Source organism: Acinonyx jubatus, chromosome E4 (assembly GCF_027475565.1).
Source record: "Acinonyx jubatus isolate Ajub_Pintada_27869175 chromosome E4, VMU_Ajub_asm_v1.0, whole genome shotgun sequence".
Lineage (NCBI taxonomy): Eukaryota > Metazoa > Chordata > Mammalia > Carnivora > Felidae > Acinonyx > Acinonyx jubatus.
In genome coordinates this window covers 39640189-39652443 of record NC_069395.1, presented here as the reverse complement: position 1 = coordinate 39652443, position 12255 = coordinate 39640189, and the positions used below count along the sequence as shown (strand labels likewise).

Genomic DNA, 12255 nt, shown 5'->3' with positions numbered 1-12255 from the left:
CAGATTTAAAATTTTTCAGTAGTATTTCATTTTTTAAGAATGCTTACCTGGTACCTATTTCTTCCAAACTATTAAAATTAACGTTCACTGGGGTACCTGGGTGGCTCAGTTGGTTAAGCGTCTGACTTTGGCTCAGGTCATGCTCTCTTGGTTTGTGGGTTCAAGCCCCACGTTGGGCTCTGTGCTGACAGCTCAGAGCCTGGAGCTGCTTCAGATTCTGTGTCTCCTTCTCTCTTGGCCCCTCCCCCACTCCCACTTTGTCTCTCTCTCTTTCAAAAATAAGTAAACATAAAAAAAATCAATGTTCAGTATATTTTTTATTCTTTGGTTGGAAACCTGATCCTCAAAAGAAAGAATGTGTCTGTTATCACAGGTCCAAGTTGCCAAAAAAAAAAAAAAAAAAAAAGATACAGCCAAAAATAAATCTCACAGCTTGCAAGTTTGCCAAAGGAGATGACAGTATTTATCATCACGTGACTGAATTTAAGTTCAATTTGTCTCTAGCTCACTTTCAATAACAGTTTTGGTCCAGGTGTTAGGTAAACCATGGAGTAAAGTGCGTGATACTCCTGATCTCTGTAAACAGCAGGTTTGACACCTTGAAATAAGAGGTGAAGGAATTTTCCAAACCAGGAATAAATCTTTAGTGCCCCTAAGAATATCATGGAAAGCCTTTAAAAAATGCAAATGTTGAGGCTATATCTAGTTCTGATTTCATAGGTTGAAGAGGGAGTACAGAAAGTCATTTTATGAAGCACTCCTGTGGTCAATAGACAAAGTGAATATACTTCCTGGCCTCTCCCTGATTTAACATGTGTCCCAGAGTTGTTGTTATGATTGTTGCTTTTAACAAGATATTATTATTTCTTGTGGTATTAGAATAAGCCAGGACGGGTTTGGTAGATCACTTTGTACTTCCATATTCTACCATGGTCTTCTCTAGTAGTGTGTGAGGTACATGGGCAATAAACAGGTTTCAACAGGTAACAAGAGCTTAAATCTGAACTATCAATGATAACTCCTCTCACTTTTTTGAAAACTTTCTTGACACAGTTAACCGACTCGACCCCTTTATCAGGATGCTGGCTGATAAAGAGTGGTTGCATCCAGGTGGCATTGGACAATTTCTGGTCCTGGGATTGGGAGAAGTGTTTGTTGCTGCTGCCCCTGGTGGCCATCTGGTGTATGAATCAGTTGTGCCTTGGTCCCTGGTGGTGCCTGGGAGATGATGAAGTCGTTAGGCCAGTGGGTGGGATCACTGTGAAATGTGAGAAATGAGAAATTTGGTGAATGTGAAATGTATGTGGGAAGTGGGGGTTCAGCATGCCTGCCAAAGCACTTATACAAGTGGTATGAACAATCCTGCTAAAATGGTTTTGCCATTTACTAGACAATGGAAATCTACAAGTATTTATTTACTTTTATTTACGTTATTGTTTGGTAATGCTTTTTAAAGATTTTGCAATGAGCCCTCTCAGCAGCCATGAACTCAAGAAACAAAACAAACGTGGGCTTAGCGAAAAAATTAAGTACAGAATTTTCATTTCTCTGTGACGTTGATGACGAATATATAATGTACCTAAAATGTTTGCCAATTTACTATCCACCAGGAGACCTGTAGTAAGAAAAACTGGAAAAAATAAATATGCTGTAGAGGCTCCAGGATTTACTTCAAACCTTAGACATTAAGATTTTCTTGGACCTGTATGAAATAGGAAGCAACAACTGTTGATGTCTTTAGTTTCATTAATGGAAGAATTTAGCTGTGGACAGCTAAATGACCCCTTTTTTTATGTTTCAACAGATGCTTCAAATTACAAACTGATCAATTTCAGTAAGTGTTCAATTTTTTTCATGAAATTCATGGAATCAAAGTGAAAAAGTTCATCTGGCCATATTGTAAATGCTACTGCGAATTCAATTAAAAAGTTGAACTTTGAAGATAAAATTATTTGTTTTGTGAAGACCATATGAATACAAATTCTGCATAAATTCTATCTTTTGTCAATAAATTTCTTGCTAAAGAAGATGTTTATGGAGCAGAAATGTTCCATGAAGCATTGAGAGAATGGTAGTTATTAAAAACAAAATTTGGAAACAACAAGATGTTGAACTTTATCCTATAAAAGCAAGGAAAGAATTGAATAAATTAAACAATGAGAGCTTAATCAGTTTATAAAATCTAATTTTGAAATTCTACAACTGCACCTTGGAATATACAAACTTGTGGAATAATTTTTTAGTGGAGCTCCTTGATTTATTTCATAAATGTATATTCTGTCCTAGAATGGCATGGAATCCTAAAAGCTAACAATTTTGAAGCATCTACATTATACAAAATATTTTTAAGTATAAATAGAGACAACTTATGACAAGTTTTACCTAACAAAAGTATTTGTTAAAGAAATCTACTCTGAAAAGAAGCAAACAGAAATCATGTGTGAAAATACATTGACTGAAATACTTACACATTTCAAAATAAAAAGGATAGAATTGAGAATTTCCTCTACTTAGGAGAATTTATTCTGAGCTTACTATGAGCCTTGCCACCTGAAGAGTAATTTTTCAGTTGAAAACACTGTGGACTACAGAGAGGAATCAACTGATAGGGAGTGTGACAAATTTATTTTAAAAATACATATATAGTAAGACCACAGTGAAAAAATACATTCTTCAGAAATATCTCAATAACAGAGTATAATCAAATGATAAAGCAAGAAAATGGATAAAGTATATGAATATATACCAACAACAATTATTCCACTTAGACTATTTTTAATATTCAGATAATCAACATAAATGTTTCAAACCTTTTTATTTTAATATATGTGAATATATAGGTTTTTAAGAAACAATTCTTTTTTTGAAAATGGCTTTTACTAAAACTGTTTTATAGATCCAACAACATAAAACCAATTTGTTGGTAAATAGATTTTTTTTTAAGTTTATTTATTTATTTTGAGAGAGCAAGAGAGCAAGAGCAGGGGAGAGGCAGAGAGAGAGGGAGAGAGAGAGAGAGAGTCCCAAGCAGGGAACTCAGGTGTGGGGTTCGAACTCACGAACTGTGAGATCATGACCCAAGCCAAAATCAAGAGTTGAATGCTTAACCGACCTAGCCACCCAGGCGCCACAGTAAATAAATATGCTAAAAGTTATACTTTTTAAATCATTTTAGTCCCCCTTTTATTCTCAAAAATATCTTAATTTTGGCAGCTAAATTGTATAGCCACTCTATTTGAAGTCCATATTGGAGAAATAGTTACATCATTCGTGCCCTAAATTGGTGAGAATAGTTCTGGAGTATTTTTAAATGGATTTGGATGGAGGCTCTTTTGTTTTTATTTTAAGGTATAGGACATTGAAAAAAAATAACTGAGAATATAACATTTTAAAACTGTCTTACTTGACTCAGCAAAATATTACCCTACATACATATGAAGGTTGCGTAAGTTCAGCTTGCTGAATTTCAAGGAAGCAGTTAGGAGGACCAATGTGACCAAATGCCCTGGAGGAAGGGGTCGCAGAGACATGAGACTTTCAGTGCTAACACATGACAGTCTCAGACAAGCCTACCTTGTGGGGGGAGGGAGGGGGTCTCCCTACAACTATGACATGAATTCGGCTCCTAGTGTGTTTAGATGGGGCCTGGTTGACATGGAGAGAAGGGACATCATAAATACTGAGCCTCTGAGCCATGGTTTCAGAAAAGGTACGCTGTACCTCTGTATATCACAGAATAAATAGCCAGCAACTTCCGTTGCCCCCTTATATTCCAGTCCTCCCTTCTCCAACCAGAAAAACCCTAGACAAATATCTTATGATGATTCCTTTCCTTTCACTTTCTCCCCAGGGGAGCCCTGACTTCTCCACACTGCTAACCCTTCCTAATTCCTAACTGTCTCCGCACCTCACAACCCTAAAACCACTACTGCTTTTGAGAGTTAATGCAATATTTGAACAGCATCTGAGGCCTGCTGGACTTTACCAGAATCCAGTTCCATAGGTATCCACCAAAGAAGCTGAGTCTTGAACCCTTACTGCCCACTTCATTGCTGGGTGCATAGTAAGTTTTCAATAAATAATAATATGTAGAATTTGTGAATGAGAGATCCGAGGGCCCCTATTCGAATAGTGCAAATTTATCAAACTGTACCCTCCCAGCTACCTGGTGAAAGAAAGACATCAGGAGAGGAGGGGAGAGAATAACCACTTTGTTTTTCCTCATCTAAAAGCTCACTGGAAGAGGCAGAGAGCAAATGAACCACAAATAAATTGAGTAAAACTGTTCCTGTCTCCTTTGCCTCCTGGAAGTCGGAGGAGTAGCCACTGAGGGAATCTAACTTTTCCCTCTTGGCTAGTATCAGCTAGTCAGATACTTGAGAGAGAAAGCATATCTAAAATTACTCACACTGGGTCTCCTGGGTGGCTTAGTCGGTTAAATGTCCTACTCTTGGTTTCAGCTCAGGTCATGATCTCACAATTCGTGGGAGCCCTGCATAGGGCTCCGTGCCAACAACAAGGAGACTGCCTGGGACTCTCTCTTACTCCCTCTCTCTCCGCACCTCCCAACTCACTCTCTAAAAAATACATAAGCTTAATTTTTTTTAATGTTTATTTATTTTTGAGAAAGAGAGAGAGAGAGAGAGCGAGAGAGAGCTTGAGCAGAGAAGGGGCTGAGAGAGAGGGAGACACAGAATCCGAAGCAGGCTCCAGGCTGTGAGCTGTCAGCACAGAGCCCGATGATGTGGGGCTCGAACTCAAGAACCACAAGATCATGAGCTGGGCTGAAGATGAACACTTAACCAACTGAGCCACCCAGGCGCCCCTAAATAAACTTTAAAAAACATTAAAATTACCCTTATATTTTCCCTTCCAGGAGAATTCACTTCTGAGGTCTTCGAACCAGAAAACAAGAACACTTGACTGTTTAAAAAAACACAGGTAACCAGTACTTTTCAGGTTTGCATGGGGCTCTTTGATTCCTAGGAGGAAAGGTATTATTTCATGCAGAAGTCGAATTTGATAGACTACACATTCCGGGCGTATAAAGGTGATCGGCTGACCACAGCAACTAAGGGGTATGTTCCTCGTCCTCTAGGTGCCTGTGCCTTGTGATAACCAGGAGATACAGCCCAGGGCGGGGGAGTACGTGTCCGACCAAAGCAGCCTCCTACCCGGCACCACCACTACTGGCCGAGAGGCACTGGGCAAACTAGTCTCTTCACCCATATCCACCTACTAGGGTGGTTACGAGAACGAAGTGAGATCATCCGTGTAAAGCTCTCAGCGACATGCCATGCGGTATTCAAAGGACGGCTGCTTCCTGTTCTGCCTTGGTTGTCACCTAATCATCTGCGATTTCTACCGGAACAATGAAGGTGATGTTTCCACCTCAAAGTAAGCTTATAAGGTATTTGAATTGGAGGGTTACCTGCGGTATGGCTCTTAAGCCAGGAAATACACATTAAAATTAAGTCAGAGGCTTTTATCCCCAAGCCCACAGGAATGAAAACATTAAAAAACCCAGAACACCAAAATTCTTTGGTTGAATTTAACAGACACTGTATGCTTGTGGACGGCCACGCCAGATCAGGGCTCATTACTTCTCTTGGCCAGAAGTGTAGGTGTCAGGGAAGGCCACACAGCAGAAGATGCATTTGATGGGAATCTTGAGGACTAGGAACACCCAAGGTGGTCTTCCTACTGAGACCAGCTAATCTAAAGAATTGCTTTAATAGGCTTCTCAGTTGCTAATGATCACACAGTCCTAATCAGCGGTCAAGGAACACTTACTTAATCAACCCAAAGTCCCCGGGCAGCATGCTCTAACAAGAAAGGTGAATTGCCTATGTCGTTACCACTAAGTGGCATTCCTTTAACAAAACTGGCAGGCCTTCACTTTCCCAGTGTTCCCCTTGGTGCAAGAAACTGGGTGCTGGCTTAATAACCTTCGGCCATAAAGTACTGTAACATGTTAGCTCATGCTGGATGGCAACAGGTTTGTTTTTCATGATTATGTAATCGACATTCCTTTTCCAAGAAAGGATTTGGAAATGAGCTATTAAATTGGATTGCCAGCAAGCATACAGTCTAAATGCACATACATGTTAAACATGGCAAACTCAGATCCTTCTCAAACTGCCCCTCACCCCATACAAATCTGTGAACTATAAATCAAGGGTGACCCGTGAGAAAGTTGGTCCAATAGCTAGCTGAGGTTTCCAAAAAGCATTAAAATGCCTACTAAGGATTTTTAGGGAGGGTATTTGATCTGCTCAGTCTTAAATAGAAACCTAATCATGCAGGCAATCTGGGCACTTGGTACACAAGTACCCATATTAAATTTTCCTTAAAGACTAATATGGTGTTGAAATATCGTGTAAAGAGTGCATACTAGAGTAGGTTCAAAGACTTTAGGTGCTAGGTGGGTATTTATTGGCTAGAATGTTATTTAGAAGAGCGTTCACATTGTTCTTAACTTCCAGGACAAAGCTTAAAACCACAGCAAGTAACTGCTTGGGGTTTTGCATTCCACAGTCTTGGACTCACAGCAAGCTTCCTGTTCCCTCTTGGCTGGCAGACCTGAAGGGCAGACGATGAATGGTTTGATTCTTATAGTTGGAGAATCTGCTCTGGCTTTCAGCCCTTAAGATTCTGAGTGCCAGACCAGGTGCTATTATTTTTTTTAAGCTCCTCCTAGAGATTTGGATTTCACTTGAAGATAATAGCAAGAAAACAGACTGAGCTAGGCATCTGGGCAAAGACCATATCCAATAAAGATCCAGACATCTGTGTATATCCCAAAAAGGAGTATTTTGGAATAACCAAGAACCAAACTTGCAAACTATATGCATTCCCTGGGATCTTCTTGGTAGGTTTCAAGAATTAAGAGGGAAAAAAGAGGAAGGAGAAGGAGAAGGAGGAGAACTATACAAGATTCCTAGGCCAACATTTTTTTTTTCCTGAAGGCAATGGCCTATTTTTATTTCAAGTGGTATGGTAATTGTGTGCTTTCTTACACAACTTGTATATACAGCTGTATGTTTATGATGAGCTGAAAGTCAAATGCTAAGATTTCCTCTACTGCCTTCACCATTTAAAAGGTGAAGGGCACCAGGTCAGAACCTACCGAAACTGAATGAGGGGAATAAGTTGTAACTCTGGAAATGTGTGTGTGTGTGTGTGTGTGTGTGTGTGTGTAATTACATAATTCATCTATAGAGGTGACAGATAGAAAACTCTAGATCTTGTCCTTGTATGGAGTAGTTATGAATCTGCTTTGAATTTCAAGTGGAAAACAAATTAAGAGAATACTAGAATACTAGTTATTCAAATAGCATGCCCAAATTAATTGCTTACGGAAAACAGTTAACCTTTTCTTCTCTGCCCCATTATTCCAGCAATTTTAAAGGTCTCATGGCCAAAAGACAGGATCTTGAAGGAGTGGGATTGGAGGAGGAGGTTGAATTTTAACTAGGCTGAATTGGGGACTAATTTCCTTGGCAGTTCAGAAGCTCTTAATGGAGGCTTTCTGCCAGACAGAACCAGCACAGGCCACTACTCAGTCACACCGAGACTGTCCCTCAGTCACACCGAGACTGTCCCTGACCCTTCTTCCTCAAAGAAGAGGCTTACATCCTTCTCCTGTGAGGCAGCCCTTCCCTTAGGCAGACGACCTTCCTCAGCGCCCACCCCTCTCCCCACCACCACCATCACTGTGCTCATTCTGACCATTGTGCCCTGTCAGATTCTGACTGGAATTCTCTCTCCTCACTTCTCTTTAATCCAGACTTTACCTACTTGCAGGCCCACTCCAGGTCCTGAAAAAAGACCAAAACAAAGGACCTCAAACCAATGAGATTCCCTTTCTTGTAAGCCATCATCAAGTGGCTGCAGTTTTCACTATTTCTGGTAGGATCTTTGAGCTAGCTGGTCCACCAGAGACAAAAACCCTTCTTTTTTCTTCCCTAGCTATACTCTTTCTTTTCCTTTAAAAAAGAATTAACTTTATGATCTCTCTGTCTGGTGCATCATTGTTTACTATACCCATGGAGATAGAACATAATTGAATTTTCACTGCTATGGCATGTGGGCATTATGTTATTTCAACTTCTCAATCCACTGCACATCAAGCCCATATCTGGTTTTTGCAGAAGTTCTCTGACATTAGAACTTAAAAGCAGTCTTGAAGAATGAAAGCTATTTCTCCAACAAGGGCAGGAGAAACTGAGGAAGAAAGTACTACATAGAGGGTGTATTATGTTACTTACACTCTGGGGACCACAGGCAGAGAAGTGACACGGAGAAGCTTTTTAGAAATATGGTCCAAAGACACTAGGGAAAACCCTTTCTCTATTGACAAAAATGTCTTCAAGGCTTTTGACAACAAATGAAAAGTAAAAATGTTGTTCTACTTAGGCCTCATTAAGTTTTTTAAGTCCCGCTTTAAAATAATAGAGGTAGATACAGGGAATAGAGCTCCCATGAAAGAGAAGTAATTCTTTCTCATGAGTCTAGACTTCTCTACCTAGGGAAGCCTAAAGGAAATTGAGTGCGGTCAACCAGCAAGGGTGAGCAGAGATAATTGAAATGCACTGATAATTCAGAATCTCATTTCCACCTCATTAATTTCAACCTCTGTTCCCTTCTCTTGGTACTTCTAAAGAAAAGCAAGGTAGACCAAATTGAAGATAATATCCTGTCCCCACTCCTGCCTTCCCCCCACCCCCTGAGGTGCTCAGTGGGTTGGTAGAAGATCATTATCACAAGAAGGAGGCAAAGCAAGTGGCCCACATGATTCACCATCCAGCTAGCCTCCCCACCCTGCCCACTGCCCATCGCTTATTTGTGCAAAGATTGCAGGTGGGGGTCACTTGATATGTTTCCCATTTGCAAGTACGCTAGATTTTTCCAAGTTTGGGAATCTTAGGATAATTATGGCTAAAGAAGTTACTTGACTATAGTTAGTAAACTCTGTATTTTTACTCTCCCTCCCATTCTTTGGGAAAGGGTGGCGATTTTGCATTGTTTTCAGTAGGATGTGCCTCTTAATTAATTACTGGAAAATGATCAAGGCTCTGTCTTTCCCAAAAATTTTCCCCTGTCATTTTATAATGTGCACTCTTCCTGTTATGGTATAAGGAGAAAGGTGCTTTATTGTTATGTCATTATAAAAAAAAGAAAGAAGACGAAAGATACCTATTTTCTTGCAAGGAAAACTTCAGGATTCTCAAATACTAAGTAACACAGCTGAGTGCTAATCTGGGAAACACCAAACATTAATTAAGTATTCTGGAATAATCAGGTTCAAGTACAAAAAAAAAAAGAATATTCAGAGTCATAGAAAGCCACGGTTTAGAGAGAGGAGGAAATCAAGGCAAAGATGTACACAGTAAGGACTAAACGGAGAAGGCATTGGAGAAGGTAGTTTCCTCTGAGGGTAAGAGTGAGCCTTGCTCAAAACTGTGCCATAGACAGACCCTTTCCCTTTCTTTACCAAGACCAGTTTAGAATGTCCAATAACAAGATAACTATTATTACTACTTGTAGAGTTTATATTTTGACAATGTTTGTGACAATTTAGTATCCTCTCTAAGTGGCAAAATTCTTGACTGGAAAAATACAAGTGAGGGGGAATTTATGGAGGCAATTCCCTAGCCTACAAATTCTATTGCCCCGTCAAGCATGCCTCAGTCCAGCCTTGGGAATAGTAATAAGGAAAAAAATCTAGGCCCTTATCAAGGTACCTGGTGTGAGGAAATAAGACGCATATGCCAATGGCATAGAAATGAAGATTGAAAAGAGTCAAATCCTTCTAGCAGGATATGACAGTTTTATGTGTCAATTTGATGAGGCTCTGGTATCCAGTTTTTCAGTCAAATACTAAGCTAGGTGTTGCTGTGAAGATATTTTGTATATGTAGTTAATATCCAAAATCAGTCGACTTTAAATAAAGGAGACAATTCTAGATAATGAGAGTGGGCCTCATCCAATGAGCTGAACTTTAAGAGCAAAACAGATTTCTCTGAGGAAGATAAGAAATAAGCCTAATGACTACAGCGTCAGCTTCTAAGTGAGAGTTTCCAGCCTGCTGGACTGACCCACAGATTTCAGACTTGCTACCCCAGCAATATATGTATGTATGTATGTATGTATGTATGTATGTATGTATGAATCTATCTATCTATCTATCTATCTATCTATCTATCTATCTATCTACCTATCTATCTTATTGGCTCTGTTTCTCTGGAGGACCTTGATACAGAGAATAATGAGTGAAGACCTGGGGAAGGGATCTTTGAACTAAGCCTCAATGAATCAGGAGCCAACTACATGGAAAGTAGAGGTTAATTATGTTCCTTGCAGAGGAAAGAGCATAACCAAAGGTCCTGATATAGGAAGGAGCTTGGCATAAATAAGGAAGTTAAAAGAAAATCAGGATGTCTTAGGTACAATGAGAAAAAGAGAAATGGCCCAATATGGGATTGGAGAGGCTTGCAAAGGTCAGATCATGCAGAACTCTTAGTAAAATAGTTGGACTTTTTTTTTTTTTTCCAAATTACAGTAGGAGGCCATTGAAGGTTTTTAACCTGGAGAAAAATGGCTGCCTCATGGAGAAGGGAATGTAGGCAAACTCTTAGAAGATTACTGTAGTGGTCCGGGTGGGAAATGATGATAGCTTGGCCCAGAGTGCTGGCAGAGGCAATGAGAAGATGTGGGCTGATTCAAGGTTGTTAAGACGGCATGGATGAAGAAGGTGAGAAGTTATGACATCGAGGATGCTCCTAAGTTTCTGGCTGGTATAGCTGTATAGATGGTAGTGCTACTAAACACATTAGGGTAGACTGAAAGAGGAACAGGATTAAAAAACATGTGAATTAAGAATTTAGTTTTGGGGTGCCTGGCTGGCTCAGTTGGTAGAACATGCGACTCTTGATCTCCAGGTCGTGAGTTTGAGTCCCATGTTGGGCATAGAGCTTACTTAAAAAAAAAAAAAAAGTATTTAGCTCTAACATGGAGCTCAGAAGAGAGATTTCAGCATGAGATGTACATTGGAGAGTCATCGTTTACAGATGACATTTGAAGCCATGTGAATGGACATGATTAATCAAGGAGAGAAGGAGATTAATCAAGGACAGAGAGTACCCAGGACTGAACCCTGAGTAATTCCAACATTTAGAGATAGGGTAGAGAATAGGTAGCTAGAGAAATGGGGCAGCGCATGCCAAGGGGGGTTATGTTTCAAGAAAGAGGTAGTAGTCAACTGTGTGAAATGCTGCCAAGAAGCCAAGGAAAATGAGGACAGAAAAATGAACATAGGGTTTGGGACCTGGCCTACCACCCTGAGCTCTGACGTCTAGTGTGTCTGCTTAGGTACTTCATGCTTTCTCACGTAACATTCATAACACGTTTATATCAGGTAGACCACCTATCATGGCTAATTTCAAGGAGAGTACTGGACTTCCTAGGTATTGTTTTTCATAATTGGATGTATATGGAGACCTGTTTGTTTGCTCTGAAGGAGGAGGAAGGAAAGGTGTTGGTACGTGGGCACTTGGGGACAAGGAAGGAAAAGAGAGATAGGGAAAGGAGAGGCAGGATGTTCTGCATTCCCCGGCCTGCTGTTAGATATCATATCTGATCTTTAGGAAGCACCTCATATTAAAGAAAACTTGTTTTAAATATTCAAGTATCCCAAATTCTAGGCTGGGAGACCTACCCTTTCTCTTAATATTGTTTTCTTTTCCTTCGTTACATTTAGCAAGACTTGTAATTATGAATATGTTTGGTATAATCACTTATTTAACATTTAGGTCTGTGTTAGCTGTAGCTTTCATGACACAAAGAGCCTATGTGGCTGTAACCTCTTGTGTCTACTGTCTAGCACAAGACCTGACACACGGCAAGAGTTCAAGATACAGTGGTTGAATTAATAAATGATGCTAGCTTATGTAGGAATGGGAAATTACAGCCCTAAGTTTCTAGGCATAAATAAATTAGTGGACTAAAAATCAGTGGTCTTCTATGTTTTCTCGGATGTATTAATTAGCTGCCTGTTCATACCGTTCTCCTGCTTCAATAGACAAGTGGTGGCAGGCACTGTAAATTTAAGAAATGATATGGGAAAAGCACAAGAAATTGAGGAAAGTTTATGTACTAACTTACTTTGGGGGGATTTTAGAAATATTTTGTATTCATAAACCGTTTTTTGTATTTTACCCATAGAATACCTCAGTACTTACGTAGACTTCTGTA

The 12255-nt window shown here is 39.8% G+C and overlaps 1 protein-coding gene and 1 long non-coding RNA gene across 4 annotated transcripts in view; one reads left to right on the top strand and one right to left on the bottom strand.

Moving 5' to 3' along the window:
- Positions 1–12255, bottom strand: part of CENPF (centromere protein F) — a 100397-nt gene that overhangs the window by 71714 nt on the left and 16428 nt on the right. The window lies entirely within an intron of this gene.
- Positions 1–12255, top strand: part of LOC113603830 (uncharacterized) — a 36347-nt gene that overhangs the window by 10638 nt on the left and 13454 nt on the right. For 2 of the 3 annotated variants that reach the window (XR_008292908.1, XR_008292907.1), the window contains exons 2-3: positions 4877–4941; positions 5099–5410. This is a non-coding gene — a long non-coding RNA (uncharacterized LOC113603830). The remainder of the gene's footprint in view (positions 1–4876; positions 4942–5098; positions 5411–12255) is intronic. The other variant, XR_003425563.2, reaches the window with a different exon arrangement.